Source organism: Prosopis cineraria, unplaced genomic scaffold (assembly GCF_029017545.1).
Source record: "Prosopis cineraria cultivar Desert tree isolate PC_DT_omini unplaced genomic scaffold, ASM2901754v1 PC1337, whole genome shotgun sequence".
Taxonomy (NCBI): Eukaryota; Viridiplantae; Streptophyta; class Magnoliopsida; order Fabales; family Fabaceae; genus Prosopis; species Prosopis cineraria.
Genome location: NW_026556662.1, coordinates 1 through 23015, shown reverse-complemented (window position 1 = coordinate 23015; position 23015 = coordinate 1). Strand labels below are relative to the sequence as shown.

Below are 23015 nucleotides of genomic sequence, written 5' to 3'. Positions count from 1 at the left end.
ATAAAAATGATATTGCGCATATTTTCATTCACTTATATTAAAGGGGTGGGAGTTCACCCATGTTAAAGAGATAAGCGTGAAAAATCCATATGCATCAGCTATCACTAGGGTACCCATGGTGCAGCAATTTAAGGGATTGTACCATTAAAAATTTAGGCAATTTGGCAACTACCTAGTGCCTGTAAAGGTGTGGATAGGAGTCAATGACACCCTTAATGTGCGTGAAGGGGGAAGTCATAGTCTTGAAGTAGGATAGAACACCTTGGCTTGGTGCTTCACCTGCAGAAGGTTGGGTGAGGACTAGTTTCTTACGAAATAGTTAGAGTCACCTACAAATTTAGTTAGGGATATACAAAGAATATCGGACTTAGGATGGTCATGTGTGTGAGAAATGATTGATGAAAATGGTTATGTGTATGTTATTTGCATACTTTAGAATTTGAAATAGATAAAGTTATTATTACTTGTTTATAATTATTTTATTTAATATATAGCCTTAAAGTATCTTAGTTACTAAAATTTTTATGTCACCTTATGGTTTATATTTTTTTTAGGTCCTAAGACTGGTAGTCACAAGGGAAAAAGAGCTAGACCAAGAGTAGTGAGGTTATTAGAAACCCTGAGTTTATGTAATGAAATAAAATGTTGTAGAAATAATTATGTTTATAAGTTGTCATAAGAATGCATGCATATATTATGTTTAATGCTCTCCCATGTGTGCACATCTTAACCTTAAAAAGTGTGTAATATGATGTGGAATTTGGCCTAGTATATGAAATGTGTGATAAACTATGAAAATAGCCTTATATGTGTGATATATATATATATATATATATGTAAACATGGGTAAGTTAGGGCCTGTAGGGCTAAGATACTTAGGCAAGTATATGATTGTATGTTTTGAATGGTTATATGAATTATTAGCCAAGTGAATATATATATATATATATGTGTGTGCATAGATGTGTAAAAGGCCTAATTATGTGAGCAAGGCAATTATCTTGCTAAAATCATGTGTGGTGTCATTGTTGATGATATGTATGGTTATTTAGGTATAAAGTGTCCCATTTATGGTCAAGGCCTTAAAAATAACTAATGACACAAGGTTTAGCTTTAGGATGCTTGGATGAGACAAAATGACATAAAGGAGTCATTTTGCATCTAGGAGTCCAATTTTCTAATGAAAGGTTAGATTGAGATGAAACCTGTGTCATCAGTTAGATTTTAAAATAGGAAAAATTATAGTTAGGTCTTACACAAGGGAATTAATTACTATAAGGTCCATTGACAACTAAACTAAACTGCATTGACAATCGGTTGTGTTGTCAATACAGTTTAGTTCAGTTGTCAATGGAGCTTATAGTAATTAATTTTCTTGTGTGGAACTTCAATATAATTGTCCCTTTAAAATAAGCTTCATATGAGTGCTTAGACCACCCAATTAGACATTGTATGTGAGAATCCAAGTATCATAATAAGATTGAAAATGTGAATGAAAGGTATGACTTTGTATAAGATGATATAGCATAGATAGTTGTATTTGTATAACTAACTCGTACATGGTATATGATAACAAATCCCCTTACAAAGTGTATGATCAAGAAAGTAATCGTAAAATATGTTAAGTTCCTTGGCATGTGTAGGAAATGAAATAGCATACGTAAAGTAGCATTTTGATGAAAATTATTTCATCATTGCTATACATGTATATGTGAAAATATGCAATGTCTAGTATGTCATAAAGGTAGAGAAGTGTAATGATCCTAAATTTTAAACTAAATACAAAATTTTCTCCTAGTCGATATTTTGTTATCAATTTTTGGAAAAATTTGTGTCATTTCTTGTAATTTTCCTTATGCCCTTGTATTTCTTCTAATTTCTCTCTTATTTAGATCTTTGCCATTCAAATATAGAGTATCCCATTTTCTTTTTTCTCTTCTTTCTCTCTACCATTAATTCACTCCTCTGGTTCTTCACCATCGACCCAATCTTCTAGCCCCCCTCATCAATTTTAACTACTCACCACCAATTTGTGCTCTATCTCGCTATTGCATCTCCATTATTTGGAGAGTTAGAGTTATCAAATTTTTTCCTATTATTGTTCTTTGTTCCTTCTTAGCTCTGTGTCAATGTGTAGTATGTGTGGGGGTGCTCAATCTTCATGTCTTCCTTTGCTTTAGTTGCTAGCCATAACTTATGTGTATGTTAAGCTGGAGTATTCCCCTTTTAGAGTTTGTAATTTCTGTTCCTTCTCCTCCTCATTCAAGTAGTAGGGTTGTAGCTATTCTCGTCTTTTTCGATGTCATCTGTGAGCTAATGAGTGGATGTTGTCATTGCATTTTGGTTTATGGTAAGTCACTAGTCCTTCCTCCTTCCTCTCCTGGCTGAAAGATGCATCTATGTTCCTTATTATTGCTATCATAGATTTGAGAAAATTGAGGTGTTGGTTGGTTAATCATTGATGCCAATTTAGTTTGATGCTAAGCTGAATCTTGGTTGTTAAATTAAGTATTTGAAGCTATTGGAAGCTTGAATTTTGGGTTCATAATTTTGTTAATGGAGAATGCCTTCATGGTGTTTGTAAAATGTTTGAGAGAAGAATTTAGTGAATGAATGTTATTAAATTTTCATGTTTATCTTGGAGGAGCATTTGTGAGCATAACACCTATTAGAAATCTCAATATTTTTAGTTGTTGATTTTAGTTTCTTTTTGAATGTGATTCAAAGGCTTGATTGGGATTTATTTTAGAATGTTTTATCTTATTGATTCTGCTTGAGTTGTGTAGGGGTGTTTGTACTACGCCCCAAAAATCAGGTGTGACCGGCACAGGATATGGGCACAAAATTCATATCCCTTAAGCCTTAATCGGAGAAACTCTGAAATTAATACATTAAACACACTAATAGAGTAATTAAAAATTATTACAATATTAATTCAGATATTCAACTTTAAAAGAAATATAAGGATCCTACCTGTAGTCTATGTGGAGCACCTAAGGCCAGACGCCAACGTAAGTATAAAGTTCAAATTTTTCATCAAATTAGGATTTGACTGAAATAATTCTTCTGCTTCAATTCAGCAATAAAACTCCTAAGTGGATATCTCGGGTCACGAGTTCAACTATACCATCTGAGACCAAAATATCTTTTCCAGTGAATAACGTCCCCACAATAAATAATAGAACATAAATAAAATGAAAAGTTTGAAATAGTTATGTAAGTTAAATAGACAAAATTTTCATAAAAATTTTATAAACTTCATAATAAATAAAATGGCTCTATAAATTTCAAATAAAATCTCAAATCATTAAACTACCATAGAAAATGATATTATCACTTGATTTCAAGAAAGCACATAAATGAAATAAATATTTATAAACAAATTACTAAATAAAAACCAATAGAATATGAAATCATCAAACGATTGGATTCATAAATATAGGGACTTATCAGAACAATTAACAAACGTGGACACATAATCCACGAGGGTAACTAACCAAACGCGGCTTATGCTATGAAAACAAACGTGGACACACAATCCATGAGGGTAAGTAATCAAACGTGGCTGAAGCCACGAAACAAACGTGGACACACAGTCCACGAGGGTCATGCTAACCAAATGCGGCTTGAAGCCACGAAACAAACGTGAGTACGATGCTCACGAATAACCATCCCTCCGTTCTACGTGCGTTGGCCATCGCACGGGGCTAGCACCTCCTATAAACACCTTGCTAGCTAGGTGTACCATGGTGCGCCAAGGGCTAACGGAACTGCCGTTAGCAACCAGTGTTCTGTACAAAGTCCCTTTTTAAAACCATTTTCAAACATGTGAGAAAATCATCACTTTCAAGATACAGTTCTCATTCTCAAAATCAAACTCGCATGAATACTTTTAAGCATTAAAACTTTTCAGAATCAAATTTTATATCCAATGCTCGTGCTTGCATTTATTGAATAAAAAAAATTTCAACTTCGAACTTACATGAATCATTTTCTGTATCTCTCCAATATTTGCTAGAATAAAAATCTCATAATCAAAGTTCAAACTTAATTTAATTGATCAAATAACATTTTAAATTTGGTAAAGCTAATTTATCAAAATAAAGTAATGTTAATCAACAAATATTCAATAATCGCATTAATGCTATAAAAATGATTTCCAGAAAAATAAAATCCCACAATTAGAATTCAAACTTCTATTTACTGATTAACCAAAATGATCAATTCTGGTAAAATAATTTCGCGAAATAAAGTAATTTAATCAACAAAATGTCTCATAATCACATTGTTGTCGTAAAAATAATTTGCATAAAAATGTAATATTCGAATAAAAGAGATTTTAATAAAATATCAGTTGGGACGCTATCTACTTACCTGAAATTTCTCCAGAAGTCAAATTTCTCTTCTCAACTTTAATCAAACTTCTTCTCTTCCAAACACCTTATAAATCATATTAAAACTTTATTTAACTCTCAGCCAGTACAATAATTCCATTTCAACCGTCTAATCGGTAATCTACTATAATACATTTGAAACATGAAAACCAAAGCTTTGTTTAAAAGATATTCATCATTAGCAATTTGTCAAGATACTAAATACATCCTTTTCAATCCCCTCATAAAAAGAAATAAAAAAAAAACTCTAGCATTTAAATATTTTCTCAACAAACTATCGATCTCCAAGCACTCTAGTAAGCACATATTATTAATTTCATAGTCAAATGTCCTTTGCAACTTTCAAGTCAAATTTATAGATTAACAACATCTAAACTAACTCTACTTTCTACAAGAATCAATGAAATTTCAAAATCAGGCTTAATTCTCCTAACAAGCATTTTAATAAACATCTCATAAGCACTAATCTCCAAGTGTCCCATTTAAGCTCTTCTCTTCCACTTTCATTCTAACAATTACTTCAACACCAGCCATTCCAAACACATTACTCTTATTGTAATCATTTACACAACATCTTGGAAGCGCCCACAAATAATTCTCATAATGACATTGTATCAATCTATACAATAGTATTCCATTTAGCCTTGAAACCAACAACCCAACACCATCAAGAAAATGCATTATAACAGCACCATACACCACAACTCATTCATTTAAAATTTTTTCTCATGTCTAAATAGATAAATTTTAGGTATTTCTTTCAAGCAAATTTCCATCTCCAAGCCTAGAATAATTAAAATTCTCAATTCACATTTCCAATCAGCACCTAACAATAGGAAAATAATTGATTTTATTTTATCAATCTCATCCGCATTCCCTAAACTCGGCCAAATAGCAGAAAGAAAGAAACCAAAGTTCAGGTCTCATACCCTTTCAAGGATGAGCACGCCAACAGCTAGAGGAAGAAGAGATACAATATGAAACTTATCTAAATATGAGTCTCCATCACCACCTTGCACCCACAGCCAACAAAATCATAGTATAAGAAGGAAGTAAGACAGAGCCGACTTTGAAAAAATGATGAGGACCAAAACACTATACAGCTCAACACTCCCTACGGCTGACCGAAAAATTAAGGGGTTCGAAGATTTCAACTCAGCAACCGACAACAATGAAAGAAAAGAAGAACAAGAAATCTGCATCATTCACGGCTGGCAGAAGATTTCTTTTCTCTTTCCTCTCTGTTTTTTTTTCCAGTTTACTTCACCATTCCCATCCAACACTACACGCACATAGCAATAGAAAGAGAGTGAAGTTTCTCACCTTAGGCAGCCGATCACAAACGCACAGGGAAGCACAAAATAGAACCTACGACTGAACAGGGGAAGAAGAAGACAGCACAATTCCAACCTCCAACCCACTAAATTAGTTCTCTTACAACCTCAAATCAGCTATTTACTTGCTTCATCATCAACTAACAGAAGAGTGGGGGAAGAAATATGGTCAAGAACAAGAAACAAAGCAAACATGGGCTGGAAAACAGTGGACCAGCAACAGAAAACGCACAGCATCTCAGCTCTCTCATCAGCGATGGCAAAGAGTGAAGGAAGAAGAGAAGAAATCGGAGATGGCAGAGGAACGGAGACCAGATCGCACGAGTTCCAGAACATTCTCTCCCTCCCCCTCCGTCAAACCGAGACCGAAATAAGGAAGAGAAGAAAGAAAATATAAATCTGATATGGGAGGGGTATATTGGTAATTTCACAAAATTAAAGTCATAAAAATCAACTCCTTTTTTGTTTCAGGAGATTCGAACTCTGGACCAAGTGGATGACTTATACATGCACTTCCACTATGCCAACACCCATTATTGTCAAAATTGTTCCAAACATAAATAAAATACACTCTAAACAAATTATTATGTGTTTATTTTTATTTTATTTATCTAAGTCATTACAGTTTGACTTAGAAAGTAAATGACAAGGAGAATTGGAACAAATGAAATTTGGGTTTACAGGGAACATATGTGAATGCTACTAAGATTTTCTTTTAAAATTCTTAAGAAAAGAGCAAGGTGATAATGGATTGATATAATTAAATTTGGAATTCATTGACAAGAAGCAAGAAATTTATCTTCTAGTTTAAAAGTTTATATCGATAATAAGAAAACTTTAAGAATTTATATTAGGCATAAAAGTGTGATTTTCTATTTTAAACCAAGATACTAGTTCCTTAATTTAATTTAGGATGTGCACAAAGTGTTTACTCAAATATTTAAGAAAGGAACTGGTGAAAGTATTGGAGAACTTATTGGATGACTATTGTAAATTGAATCTTGATACACTTAAGGTGTTTGTTAAAATGTTTGAAAAGGAGAAGATTAAAGAAAATTTTGTCTTGTAGCACATTACAAAGCTATATGAAAACATGAGTTTAACTTAACTTATTATGTTTTATATTAAAGGAAATTATGGAGGATATATTATTGTTTGAGATTTCTCTTCTATGCTAGAGTGATGAGTCATTTAAATTTGTTGATTTGGCTTAGTTGATTCATGCTTGAGCAAATAGTATGTCTTTAAAATTAATATCCTTTATATTCTACAAAACTAATTGAGAATTGCATAGTCAATGAATTATTGGAGTTGTTATTATCATACTTAAAGAATTTCAAAGAGAGCATGTTTAAGGTAGTTGAATTATGAACAAATAAGATTTTGGAAAATCTTGTGTGTAACACTTGCCCCGAGTGTTATCAAAAGTACACCACAACTAATAAAATAAGTATAGTTAAGGAGTTGATCCTAAAATTGACTTAGTAAACAAACCTTTTAAATCACTAAACAATTTATACAACAAAACACACATATAAAACCTCTTAGAAAAGTCTAAAGGATTAATATGTAGCATATGGAAGCAAATAGGGCAAATAAAGGCAATTAATTTCTGTCATGAAAGCATTAATTTTGCTATCATGTCAGCTCTCTTGGGCAAACTTTTGGGAGGCTCCATTTCACCGTATGGCTTTTGATCAAAGTAATTTTAAAGCCTATATATCTCTTTTAATGAGTACTAGTATTTTTTTCAAGTTTCAAAAAGATCCAACGATCAGATTAAAATTTAGACATGTTACAACTTTGGTATTTTTGTTGTCATGACAACACTTTCGAACCAATTTTTGGAGTGCACTATTTCATCATCAGACCTCTGATCAAAGTTGTTCTAGAGCTCACGTCACATTCAAAGAGTACTACTACTATACAAAATTTTGAAAAGATCTAACAGATGGATTGAAATTCATGCATGTCGCAACTTTAACAACTGTTGATGTCAGGATAGCATTAAATAGTTGTCATGATAGCACCTCCACACCAACTCCCGGAGTGCACTATTTCTCCGTTCAATATTTGATCGAAGTGATTCTAAAGCTCGTATGAAGATTATAAAAGGTTCTACTTGTGATCCAAATTTTAGGAAAATGCAACAATCGAATTGAAATTTGGATATTTGGTAAAAACCATTTTCAAAATTATTCAAATCTTATCCTAAGGGTTACAAACTTGTGGGAATACTTTGGACACATCAAATAAGACTAGGAGTATTTAATAGAATATTTAAATGATAGAAATACCCCTTATATCAAATTTTAACCATCCAGGTGCCATTTTTCAAAATGGATTCTAAACTCTTAAAATGCACTAATCATACAAGAGTGGTCAAAAACCACTCCAAACACCATATACTTATATAAATGTACATGATAAACATTGGCACTTGACTCAGAAATCCCTGTAGGGCCCATGCACCTACTCTTTCTATCCCAAGTATATGTTTACCCATAGCACATAATTCATAATGCAACCACTTTTGTATTTGCTTGTAAAATCACATATATTCATATACATATCAAAATAAACATTTGTTTGTAGTGGAAATCTAGTCTACCGAATGAATCCATTAAAACCGTGCATCATAACCAAGTTTTAAAGCCACAAGTTTAGAAGCAACAAAAATTCATATACAAGCACATAATCCACACATATTCACACACATGTATATATAAAAACATCCTACTGGCACCTTAATCCTAAATACATTATAATAGATTTGCTCAAAATAAAGAGGTTGCAGTTCTTTACAATGCACAAATAACCCCTAACTCTGCTCCTTTTCCTGTCCACCACTAAATCTTGTGCTTGAACCTAAAAATATTAAAGAGAAAGAAGTGAGACGACCACCATCTTAATAATAGAGAAATCTACATTTATTATTACAAAGTAAGCCATAGTTGAATAAATGAATAATAGATTAAACATAACATATAATTTTATCATTTAAAATGTATGAATGCATAACATAGGCTAGTATGACCTTTCCTGACCGACAGAATGCCCCTTGGCACTCTTTAGCTCATAGGTAAACCTTATACCTACTTATACCTCCATAAGCACAAAACATAATCTAAGGCACGATTAAATCCACCTAACTGCTTGGTCTCCTTCGTCGTGAATTATGAGCAGTAGAAGCTAACTCCCTTCTAGAGCCAGCCTGACTTACTCTCCATGTGAGGGTTACCTTGGCCAAGGTACTCAATCTCACACTTCATAAGTTGAATTCTCTCCCTAAATGAGAAGTGTCAAACACTCAATTTGCTAACCACATTAGTTCTTTGAGCCCATAATACAAAAGGCAACACTGAGTAATGGCAGTGTGTCATAGAATATCATGAGTCCACACCTCCCCATTAGCAAACTCCTACCAAGATCATGTCTTTTACTCTTATCTACCTTTCTCGAATACTGACCACTTCAACACTCTAAAATATTATAACATATATTACTTGTCCCTCAAGCAGTTCCTTAACCTATCTAAGGTATCTAACCCAGTTACATTCCTTAAGTACAACTTTCATTCTCTATAATTACAATGCATGCAAACAACCTTTTCCATAAAAACATTATTATAAAACAAATAGAAAACATATATGCACTGTTATCCAAGTAGCACCCTTTAAGTCCTTATAAAACACAATTAATTGCATTTAATCATTTAAAACATGTGATGCATGATAGCTAGTAGTATTTATTCAAAAATAGCTAAACAAAGTAATAATAAATATAAATTTCTCTGTTACCTCAATCTTTTTATACCAAAAGGGTTTCTTCTTGTACGAAAAATAAGACTTGGCTTATCCCTTAACGTCCAAAAAAATTTCACTAACAATCCTTATAAAATATAAGTGATGCTTATCACTTATCATGGCAAATAGCATAAAAAGAAGACTATAATTCATACCACACAACTTGGGTCAATGAGCTATAATTGATCCAAATGGTCTATATATTAAACTAACCATTCATATGGTATCACTTAACCACCAAAAAACATCTATTAGCCACCATTAGGCTAATTTCCAAACCATACAATTTTTAATCAACCAAAAACCTTTACTTAGTGTTACGAGCTTTCATAATTAGCCCTTATAATGAAAACTAAAGCTTAATTTAAATCTTATTGGATTCAAATAGCATAATTATAACTAAATCAATAGGTTTAAACTATTAAAGACCAACACCCAATCCCTTAAAGTTTAATTTTTGCCTTAAAACTCTCCTTTTCATCTAATTGCCCAATCAAAATGTTAGAGCACCAAATAGAAACTTAAAACAGTCTCCCTAGGACTCAAAAAAAAAATCGAAGCTTATAAGAACAAAGCTTTTGGGATCAAAGTCCAAAATTTACCTCTTCTAATAACTTAAGAAAACTAAGAGGGAAGGAAATGGATTGAAGTAGGGAGTTTATCTATCCTGTAACTGAGCTCACAATGTCTGCAAAGCCTCTTGAATCCCCTTTTTTCCTCCTCTGTTCTCCCTCTCCTCTCTGTCGCTTCCTTGCTCTTGCATTTTGTTTCTTTTCCTTGTTTCATTTTTCGTTCATGCATTCAATTTTGCCCTTAAAAAAACTAATTTAAATAATTTGGAGAAAATTACAAGAAAGGGCTAAAATCTTTTTGCTATAACACAAAAGCTCAAGTCAATTTTGGTAATTTTTTGCATAGTTAAAAATAAAATAAAACCAAAATTTTGTTTAGTAAATTTTAAACTTCAGATCTCCATCATATTATTCTTAATTTTAATTTAATTATAGACATTTATTTTTATTATTATTTTAATTAAATTTGGTTCTTAAAAATAATTTGAGATGTTACATTGTGGATATTTAAATAAAGTATAAATAGATTGAGTTTTAATATGGGAGGTTTAGTATTATTAGCTTGTTAGTTTGTTTGATTAGGTAATTAGTGGCACTATTAAAGTATAAGCAAGAAGCATAAAAAGGAGCAAGTTATAGAGATAATTGAAAATGTGTAAGGTGAGTAGGTAGCATTCCAAATAAATTTCTAGTAATATATTTATAAAAATTCCTTTATTTGAATTTTAATATTATTCACCTATAAATTGTATAAATATCCTTTTCAATTTTATTTTTATGATAATTATTTTATAAATGATGATTTCTTGATTTTGCCCATTATTTATGTTATTGTTAAGTAATGATTGAAGTTGAAATTTGAAAAACGGTATTACTTCTCAAAAGTAACTTACTTACTAAATTATATGTTTCATATGCAAATTTTTAAGATAATGATTCATGCATGGAGGATAGGAAATGAACATAAGAAATGGAAAATGATAGTTAAATAGTATATTAAAAAATTCAACTTTTTATTCTAGCTCCATGCACGCTTGATTTTAATTAGAAGATTGATTAGTTTAGAATGTTAGATGTTAATGACAGCTTTGTTAACCTTTAGTATGTCATGGTACACCTAGCTAGCTAGTGAGGAGCTTTTAAGAGATGCTAGCCTCATGCGAAGGCCAATGCACGTGGATCAGAGGGATGGTAATTTATGAGCATTGTACTTATGCTTGCTTTCATGGGCCTTATGCCTGTGCTTGATTTGTGGTTTTTGTCTTGCTTGTTTTGTGGCTTTCAATCATGCTTGATTGGTTATCTACTTTTGTGAACTGTGTCTCCATGCTTGATTGATTTTTTACCTTCATGGACTATATGTCCATGCTCGTTATTCATTTTGATAAAGCCCTTCTAGATCTAAATTAAAATTTATCATTTTTAAATTAGTCATCTAAAAGCATTCTACCTAGTTATACCATTACTTGAAATTTTTATATTCTATGAGTAATTCACATTTTGATAAACTTATATAGTTTTTCTAGCATTGTTTAATTTCCAAGTTATATTATTGAGAAAATTCATTATTTATTGTTAGTTTAAGTACACGTTTCAATATTTCATTGATTTGATTTAAACTAAATTTATTAGTTACTATATCCATAAACATTTTTATTTATTTATAAATTTTGATTGAAATGCTACTCACCAAAAATTTATTTAATCTCAGATATTATATATGACATCATGCCTCTTATGGATCATTAAGGGGCCCTTTTTTTGGAAAATAGAAGCACATTGTAATTATCCCTCTTAGTGAAAATATGTATTTTATTATATAATTATAAGCTAGAGCTTTACGTATACTATAGTTAGGTCCTAGCCTTATTTTATTATTGTAAAATATACAACTGTAGAGCTAAGCTCCTTTCTCTTTAGTTGACAGGTTTTATTATTGTAGAAATTTTGAGATGTCTAATTACAAGAGAAACTTTGCCAAAATTTTTATAGAATGGTTAAAACTTTGCAAAGTTTAGATTTAGACATAAATTATATATCATTATCTTGAATTAAGTTTCTAGTTAATTAAGGCTTATAAAATGTGAGTCTATCTCATATTCTGTGTTGATCACACCTTTAGCACTAGGATGTGACAAGAAGGTTGGCTCTCTCACACGACCAATTGCCTTTGATGCTTAAGAAGAGTAGATAAAGATGAGACATATGTGTTCACTAGTAAAGCAATAAGAGTTCTAATATGGCAGAGAAAAAACATAAACTATGTGTTGCCTAAAAAAAAAGAGGAGTGTGTTGAGATGAGATCTGTATATATATAGATAGATCAAATCATGGATTCCTACATCTATGATACTTGTAGCTAGACTACAAATTCTTTAAGATTGACATCATGTGAGAACAGTGGAAGAATTTGGATTAGATACTATGTGTGTCTAAACTCAAGTCTATACAGTGTTAATGATAAAAGAAAAATGGCGTACACTTTTATGAAATAAGAGTAACATCATAGCATGTGACTCATACCACATGTGTTTAAGAACCGTAGTTGGAAAGCAAGTGAAATAATCCCTACTTCATTACTGTGTGAGTCCATAAAAAAATAATCCTTTCATTGATGTCCTTTAAATTTGACAATATCATGGAGGTAAATTATAGTGCTTGGTACTTTTTTATATATCCTATGATCATGATAGATCTGATGTAAAGGTAATGTGCTGTGAAAGTGACTATTTGTTGTCAAAGTGATATATGGGTGAAAGAAAGATTACTTGATATATAAATGCCTATACTAGTGTCTAAAACTAATCCCTTATGATATCATTTTGTGGATTTCATAAGTATAGATACTATGCATATGAGAAAGGAAATCTGAGTCTTATACTGACTGAAGAGGGATTAGATTGGTCAAGAGAAAAGCATATATAAAGTAAATCTAGGATATCCAAGGTACAAAGTCAACATAAGAACAAACTAGCTTTATGGTTATTTTGTGTGGTTCATAATTGGATTTGTAGTACAAATGCCTAAAATGGAAACATCAAACCTATGCAGTCATGACAAAGCACTTCTTATGAAAAGAAGGAAGAGAACGAGACAAGACCCATGATAACTTATCCACCAAGTGTGAATAGGAAATGTTGGGTTATCCACCCTTAGTGGCTGAAGCCTAATACAAGCCTGTAGGGCTTTATTAGTATAATGAGAAAGTCTAAGTCTTTATATGTGATAAACCTTAATCCTTAAGTGTGATTTTCCCCCTGCCAATTGAATGAAGGAGGGGACAGTTTACAAGAGCGCATAATGCATGCTCTACTTCTCACATTGTGGGTGAGCGACAAAAGAGGTTTAAAAAACTAAAATATGATCTCATATTTTTACGAATGTGGTCTAAGCATTCTTTTTTCTCTCCACTTCCTCTCTGTTTTTTGCTGTGCATACCTAAACTAAGTTCCATAAAGTAACTCCATTTCCGCATAGGTCCAAACCATTAGTGCAACTTGCAAGGTACGCTTTCAGACTCTATAAATCTACAACACGTTATAGCTATCTCAATTATTGATGGTGGGGAGGGAGAGAGTAATACCTAGATTCACTTAATTTCCGTAGTCTTGTTTTACTGTGCCATTAGAATTATAGGCATTTATTGACTTGAACTAGAAGGCACTACTACAAAAGAGCTTTTTTTAGAGCATTTATTTTTTTCCTTTTTGGAGCATTTTGAAGATGCTCCAAAAGATAGAGGTCCTGTAGATATAGGAGCATTTAGGAACACTCTTGTAGACAAGGCCTACGGCAGCATTTTGGGTTAGAAAGCTGCTGCAAGCCTACCCTATGGGAGTGCTTACATGAACAAAAGCTCCCAACGCTCCCATAAGGTATGCTTACTAGAGCTTTTTTATTTAGAACTGCTCTCATATGACCCTTATAGGAGCTTTTCTTTCTTGAAATGCTCTCATGGGTCTATTTTTTTAAAAAACAAATTGATTCATTTATTATTTCCTTGCATGCATTGTATGTCATGACCAATATACAAAAAAATTATTTATATAATTAATGCAAGTATACAAGCAGTAAGAAATTTCAAAACATATACAAGAGATCAACAACTAATTTCAATCCTGCAATATACATGATTATAATGTAAATTACAACCTAAGAATTTAAAAACATTTTCAATATTCCCATGCTTACATGGTACAAACAAGTGCATCTAACACCATTCTTACTTAGTTGAAAAGTACCCAATCATATTCTATCTGCAAAAAATAAAGAAAAATAATTTAGTTAAATCGTAAGTATCATATTAATTATGCATAAACTCACCTGTTCAATAATCATAATAAGAAGAATCATAATACATGATCGGCAATGCTTTTTCCTATTATGCTTTTCCTTCTTTAAAAAATAATAATAATCATAAAAAATAAAGGAATTAATACATGATGACTTTGTCATGAGCTGTCTAAACATCTGTCTAAACATTTTTTGAATCATAATACCAGAGTTCAGACCATATGATGATTGTGTTTAATCAAATATGGTTTTACAACGAACCTCAGAAGATTTGGTAGCCAGTCGTGTTAATTTTAGAATATTGGGTATCAAGCAGTGTACAAAATTTGAAGAGGACACGTAGAAAGTAGAGTTGGAAGTGCCGTGCGTGTCATTGAAATTTTCCACATGGTTCACAGCTTATGACTAAGCCACATATATAGACATTTCAAGCAAGAATTGTTTGTGTGTGTGTGTGTTTTTTTTTTTTCTTTTTATTCTGTTACAATACAATAAAGAAATGGAAATAGATAAGCCACAGCTAGAACGATAAAAGGCAAGAATTATATGGAAAGATGAGTAAAGGGAATATGAAGACAATGTTAAAAAAAAAAAATCGATGGTAACAACTCTAAAATTCACATTTATAATTTAGGTTGACTGATTTATAAGATACATCTGCGGATTAAAACAAAGAAGATAGAAGTAATATTAGAATGAAAGGAATTAATTGACAAGCTGATACGAGAAATTTTTGCATCGAGTTTCCAGAAAGACATAAAGGTTTATAAGTGGTTCCCAAGTTCACCAAGATACTTAACGAATGCCATGAGCCATGGGATTGTTTCTCTTTGAAATTTCCCTGCAAAAGTGAGAATGTTCTTTAAATTATAATAAGGGAATTCACAACGATAAGAGAGAACAAGAAAACCAACCTGTGGGAATCCTAAACATCCAACCATAAAATTTCCATCCTGCTACAATGTTAGCATGAAATTTCAATCAGATTATAAGTTACATCCAGATTCAGTAGACTAAATCATAAAACCATTCAATACCAACTGCCTAACTAATTCTCAAATTTATGATTGATCACCATAAGAAGTAAGGTTAGAAAATAGCAAGAAATTCTTGAGATTTATTAACAAAATTATTATGAACTTATTGGAAATAGCATAGCCAGCAAACACTAAGTAATTAGGAAAGAAGAAGAACTAAACCAACCATACCATGCTTTAAAAAAAATAAAATCGGATTAGTAAATCTAAGTATTAGACTCATGGGTTCTGCCCCATTTATAAGAACAACAAAAATGCACAAGAATTGACATTGAGCACGATAGAACTAGCTAGGGAATGATGAACATGACACACCATTAGCAAACATACTCGATTTTCTTTAGCATCATGTCTGATTCTCAACAAAGCCCACATGGCCAAATAACTACTTCTTCTCTAGCTGCATAAATCTCATTACCATCAGATCTATTAGATCTGCCTAACATCATCATAGAACAGGGTGAAAATAACAAGGGAAGATCATTGAGCATAGGAAACTTAATGGAGAAAAGGTAAATATAGTCAACTCAGTCCAACCAATAATAAAAGAAGTTATAAACATACACGCGACAACACTTCCCAGAACGATGCAATCAGTGTCGCGGCTTTGAACAAAAGTAGATTTGGCACGATTCGCGGGTTGGAGCAGTGACCCAAACAAATCCAGTGAGAACTAGAGTAAATCCGGCACTAGAAGGAGGAAATCGTGTTCAAAGGCGATGGACTCAGCTCGTGACAACGTCAATTGGAGACGCGCTCCAGCAACGAATGACGGTGACTCCAATAGAAGACAACGACGAATCAAGCAACAAACGACACTGATTAGATAGATGGTCAACGGCAAACCCACAATGGTAGCAAACTTGAGTTGCGACTCACGGTCGACTGTGCATAATAGCAGAGCACCCACGGATGGTGGACAAATAGAGTGTGGCAGCTTCATGCCATGAGAATGGGGAGGGACTTTTGTCTCTCTCTCTCTGTTTTTTTTTTTTTTTGAATGTGGGGTTGAGGAAGAAAGAAAGACTTGAAAGGACTCAGTTAAAATAAATGAATAAATAAATACCTTACCAGAGCGTTTTTAACAAAAATGCTTGTACATATAAGACTACTCTAGGAGAGTTTTTCTAATAAGAAGAGTTATCGTAGATATAAATTTACAGACTCTAAGGGAGCTTTTCTAGTAAGAAGAGCTGTGCATAAATATTTTTTAAATTTATACCTATGAGAGCTCTTCTTACTAGAAAAACTCCAAAGAGTCTTGTTCTTTTTTATTAATTTTTTTAAGCATCTATGAGAGCATTTTCTTTTTGGAATGTTCCCATACACTCAACATACTGGAGCATGTGAAACTAAAAATGCTCCATTATGTTCTGCCTCATTATTTAAGAGTGTTTTTATTAAAAACACTTTGATATGAGCACTCCAATTACTTATTTTTGTAGTAGTGAGGTATGGAAAAAGAAAAAATATAAGTGTTTGTTTGATATATGAAAAAGTTAATTTTTAGAGAGAAGAAGGGAAATGTAGATAGGTGAATTTTCCTTTTCCCTTTCCTTTTTTTTAACTACTTTTCTATTTATGAAATAGTGAGAAATATTGCCATTCCAATTTTTCTAGTCACTTAGTTTCCTTGTCTTTATGGGTGGGTTGTCTATTATGAATACAACGTTGGAGCCCATCACCTAGGTGAGTTTCATTAGGTTTGTGTCTTTCCCACAGGAAAAGTTACCCCATGTTGAGGTTTGGTCAAAATCTCCTTTATAATTCAATAGACTTAACATTCCAACTTATAATACCTGTTGGTGGAAGCTAAAGATTTGAATAAATAGAATTGTACCATGATTAATAACTATAGCTTTTGGTCTAGTGATGTCACTTTATCATTCACCCCTCCTAGAAGTAGGTGGATGAAAAGGACTCTAGCGGACCCAAAATGAATGGAATTATAATTCAATGGATGTAACATTTCAACTTATAACATTGATAATTGGTACAAGCAAAAGATTCAAGGAAATACAGTCATACCTTGATTAACAACTATAACTTTTAGTACAATGATGGCACTTTATCATTCACCTCTCATAGAAATAAGTTGATGAGAAAGACACTGGTGGACCCCAAATAAGTGAAATTTTGTTTTCTTTCAATGACATGAATGAACTATTTTCTCTTGGGTCCCTATTATAAAATGCTTTTAACTTCTTCTCTACCAAAGAATGATAGTCAACAAATTAAATTATCTTGAAATGAAAAAAATCCAAATTTAGCCCTATTAAAAATATCAAAAGAGAAATATCCAGTATATGTTGAGCTATAAAATTAAATTTACAATCAAAAATGGTCATAAGTAACTCTCTATGTGTCTTATATTAAGGATCAAATAATCTTTCTAGAAGTTTCCCTATGGAACTAGAGGAGTATATGAATATATGTAAAAACATCTGCATTCACATAATTTCAATAATATTAATTTGTATCATTCAAAGGAGCTCCAAATATGTTTTTTGCTGAAAATTTAAATATGTTCAAATTATTGAAAAAAATAGAATTTTAATTTCTTTCGACCCATAAATCAGCAGTAAAAGATTTGAAATTCTCATTTATACAACATCAATAGTTTTGTTTTCAATGAAAGCATATCTTAATAGTTTGGATAACGCTTTTTTGAATTTATATATTTGGCTATTGGGTTTAAAATTTATATTTTATAACACAATTGGAGCTCTTATCTCTTCTATGTTCATACTCCATGTGCTTAATACTAGATTATGCGTTGCATGCCATATAATCTTATCATAGGAATTATGTGATGAATTAAGATGTGACATGTGTTATTCTACATCTAAGAAGAAAACCATTATTAATCTAACTAGTTAAGTTTAAGGTAATTGTGACAACTCAAACTCATGTCATCGTTCAATGTTTTTAATTAATTTAATTTAATCAAGAGATAATTATTAATTGGAAACACCATCTCAAATAAAAATACTTGATAAGAGGATAAAATCAAACTAAGGATGACTACTCTTTCCAACCAACCATAATTTTCTGGGAAAAAAACCAACCATGATTTTACAATTAAAAAAAACAACAACCACGAATATATTAAGCCCATCAAAATCAACATATCAATATAAAATAGAACATCAATGAAGGAAGGACCCATGAAAGAAATCAATATCTGATAAGAACTCTGGATAAATTGGATACTTATTAAACATGCATAACTTCAATTATCAATTTGTTAATATTTACTTAGTCAAAATACTTGTCAACTATTAAATTCTTTTGAGGTCCTTCATCAATATTCTCTCTATAAAATCAATTTTGTTCAAATAAATATCAATATAAAATCAATAACTAGTTGAACAACTAACAAATTATAAATAATGTGGCTTATATTTCCAACTTAATTCAATATATTAAAAGTGAAAAAGAGAATTACTTGAGAGAGAGAATCGAATTAAGATTGATTATTTTCAAAACTAGCATAATTTGATTATGGTTTGGTCAAAAAAGCATAATTTTACAATTTGATCATTGTTCAATTATATGTATATTAAGTCAATTTCATTAATAACACCTAAAATTATATTGTTTATGAACTTGTAAGGGTGATAAAGTTTCCTGATACTCAATTCTGTCATCGTCTGTCATCATTGGTATTTTCAACAAATAACTTCTTCTCCACGTTATAACCAACTCAGTGATTAGTGAAAAGAGACTAAAATATAAATTCATTGAATCTCAGTTGTTTAATTTTAATTGTTGCTGATAAAAGGAGACACACACTTTATTACATTGAAATTCTAATTACATTGAACTAAAATTAAGCGAAAAGAAATACATTAATAAAATAACATTGATTATGCCGATTTAAAAATAAAATCATGAATTGAATCCCTTGAAAAACTAAATGAAATATATTATTTCTTTCCACTGATTTCAAATATAAAATCATGATTGAATCCCTTAAAGCTTATTGAACCATTCATTTTTAATAGTAATTATGCTTTGCTAGACAATAGAAATTATTTCTCCCAAGATACTGGGAGTCTCTACCACTCACCAACTTTAGTTGATTTATTCAACTATTCTTATTCTAAAGGCTCAACATAACTGTGCCATTTTTCCACAAAAAAATTAAAGGGATGCATTGACTTGACTTAAAAAGTTAGGGAAATATAAAATGATCTCCCAATTTTTCTTGGTCCCTCATGGTAGAGATAAAAAAAATCTCTTCTTTTTTTACTTTGAAAAGCATATGTTTTGAATTTCTTTTTTTTTTATAACAAAAAAATTTAGGTGAGTTGGATTTTGTAGGACCACCAATAACAGGCCTTTTGGTTCAAAAGTACCTACGAAGGTTGAAGCTAAAACAAAAGTGTCACACCTCGAATACTAATTTGAGGTAAAATCTGAGGTAGTCTCACATTTCATAAGGCTCAATTAATTAAAGGTTAACTAAATTATTGATGTATATAAGTTTTATGCAATAATAAATTTTGTAAAGCTTTAAATATTTTGTAGAAATTTCAGTAGAGTTTTTCCTATATTTTGGACTTCCTGAAATTTCTATGTTAACGAAATAGTTAACCAATCCAGCAAGGGAGACTAGCTCCACATTAGCAAATTTTGTATCAACAAAATAAAACTAGAAATTAACTACTGTACATGTGGAGCACTAACTTCTAAGTATAAAATATCATACATAGTTTCACCAAAAAGAATAAATGCAGTGTGCCTCTTCTTTTAAAAAGAAATAGTAGGGCCCCTCAATGATTTGTAAGAGGCATAGAATCAGTTACAATATCTAAGACGAAATAAATTTTTAGTTAGTAGCATTCCAATTAGAATTATAATAAAATTTATGATGATAGAACTAATAAATTTAATTCAAACAATTCAATGAATAGTAAATATCTACTTGAACTAATAATAAGGAACAAGTTGGGTCAATAGTTCAATCGTGAAATTTAACAATGCTAATAGAATAATATAAATCATCAAAATTTGCATTTCTCATGAAAATATAAAATTTCAAGTAATGATACAATTAGGTAGAATACTTTAAAAAATTAATATAGAAATAATAAATTTTAAATTTTACTTTAGAAGGACTTTATTAGAATTAATAATAAGTATGGACACACAGTCCACGAGAGTAAATAACTAATCAAGTATTGACATATAGTCCATGAGGATAAATAACCAACAAGTGCAGGTTAAAGCTATGAAATAATTAAGCATGGCTAGAAGCCACAAAACAAGCACGGCATAAGCCACGAAAGAAGCATGAGTATAATGTTCATGAATATCCATCCCTCCGTTCCACCTGCGTTGGCTTACGCATGGGGCTAGCACATCTTACAAACATCCTGCTAGCTAGGTGAACCATAGCATGTTAAAGGTTGACAGAACTACTATTAGCAACCAACGTTTTGATCTCAAACCCCCTAATAAAACCAAGCATGCATAGAGCAAGAAAGCAACTTCAATGTTTTTATCTTTAACCATACTATTCAACTATTAATTCACTTTCTCCAAATTCATTTTTTATCAAATGTGGAGTTAAATAATTAAACTGCAATAACATAAATTATTGATAAAATTAAGATATAATCATTAAGAAAACAATTATTACAAAAATTGAATTGTAGAAAATATTAATACAATTTATAAGGGAATAGTATTAAAATTCAAATAAAGGAATTTTTTTATATATACTTTATTAAAAATTTATTTGGAACGCTACCCACTCATTTGAGGATTTTCAAAAATCTTATAATTAAACTCCATCAATTTCATGCTTACTCTAATGGTACTCCAAATTAATCTAGCATTTAAACCTACAACTCTTATGTCATTATGATTTTTTCTTCTTAATATAAATAAGCAAAATTAACATTCAAATTCTTCAAATATTCTTTAAATTTCTCATTACCCCTTAAATTCTCACTGAACCCTCTAACAACTTCTATTAAGTATTCAACAATACCAAACAACATTCAACCCCAACCATTAACACGTCTCTTATTCCATGGTTAACAAAAAGATTAATTATCATATAGCCTAACAATTTCCCTCTTTGGTGCTATACAAATCCAGTGAGTAAATCACTTTACAACTTATATGTAAAGGCATATACTTCCTTAAGTAGCATATATAATTCCTCTGTGCTCTAATATGGAAATTAAATTATCTTATTTCTACCAATTTCTTCTTTCAAGAATTACAACAAACACTATAATAACATTTATCATTAAGTGAATCATGAGACAAGCACCCAGCAGAATAAAAAATTTCCAATGTCTAATTTCTTACCAAGTTTCAGCTCAGCAAAGAATAAAATTGTATTCGACATTAGCCCAAACAACGCCTAAGTCTTCGTACAAACCCCACGGCAGAAATATTGGGAAACAGGACGCAACTTCGGCCAGTGCAGGAGAGAGGAAAATTCATGTTGCTATTGAAATCGAAGGAGAAGAAGGAAGAACCAGTGTTACATCAACCGAAGAGGAGTAGGAACTGCCACATCTTAGCTCGTGGACCACGCCGAAGAAGAAGAGTCTCGCCTAGCTGCTCTTCAAGAAGGATGAGAAGCAAGAATAACTGACCCAAAAAAATGGATAGACTTAAGCTTACAACGCATACAGACGCGTCCATTCAGCAGTTGGAGAGGAAGGAAGATGAAATCTAAATTCAATACTCACCACCGACAACATCAGAGCAGAGAAGGAACGAAAGAAGGCTGCGACTACTTCCCTCCATTGTGACGGACGAATGAAGACAGAAAAGAGAAAGAGTGTGGAAGTTGAAGACTACTCGTCTCACGTTAACACAAGGCAGTAACGAAACGACAGAGAAAACAAAAACAAAAAAAAAACAACAACTCAACCCCACTGTGGCCGATGAACGTGGACGGAGAGAATAACGGAGGATGAAGCTACAGCAACAAAGAAAGACACAGTCGACAGCGAGCTAAGGAAATTGATAGGAAGAGCCAAAAACATGGAATGGCGGTGAATGGGTAGAGCCAAAAACACAGTCGACCGATGATGAAGAACTAAAGAAGTGTAGAATGGCGGTGAAGAAAAGAATGGTATGCTCTGTTTTTTCCTTGCTCGGCAGCGATAAAATCTGATCAAAGGAGTTTGGGAAAAATTGCAAGAAGAAGCACAAACAAGATACAAGAAATGCCCAAGAAAAATTACAAAAAAGTACACAAATTCTCCTATAATTTAAAATAAATAAAATCAAACTTGCTAAAAAACTTATTTAAATAAAATATCTGTCAGGATAAAAATTTTGTTCAATTAAAATTTTGAATCATTATAAAAAGATTATGAGGGACATACTTAATTTTGTTCTTCAATGGGTGAGACAAACAAGAGATGAGTAAAAAGAGAAGAGTAATAAAATATTAATAATAAAATTGTGAAGAAAATAATTAAAAAAACACATACACACAAAAAAAAAAAAAACCACCAACTTAACATTTCTTGTTATTTCTTTGCATGATAATCGGAATAAAGAAGTTGATATTTGATTCAGGGCAAGAATTTGAATAGTTTGC

At 31.6% G+C, this 23015-nt stretch overlaps 2 long non-coding RNA genes across 3 annotated transcripts; both read right to left on the bottom strand.

Moving 5' to 3' along the window:
• Positions 1-2870: 2870 nt before the first annotated feature.
• Positions 2871-6076, bottom strand: LOC129299879 (uncharacterized). Its single transcript, XR_008590644.1, has 4 exons — positions 5718-6076; positions 5324-5406; positions 4375-4440; positions 2871-3130 (listed from the first exon to the last, which is right to left on the bottom strand). It is a non-coding gene; the product is annotated as an uncharacterized LOC129299879 (long non-coding RNA).
• An 8147-nt stretch (positions 6077-14223) lies between these two features.
• On the bottom strand, positions 14224-16412 carry LOC129299880 (uncharacterized). Of its 2 annotated transcripts, XR_008590646.1 has the most exons (5): positions 16001-16412; positions 15767-15836; positions 15314-15355; positions 15200-15240; positions 14224-14362 (listed from the first exon to the last, which is right to left on the bottom strand). It is a non-coding gene; the product is annotated as an uncharacterized LOC129299880 (long non-coding RNA). The 2 variants fall into 2 exon arrangements; XR_008590645.1 differs by having other exon boundaries at positions 15767-16412.
• Positions 16413-23015: the final 6603 nt, after the last annotated feature.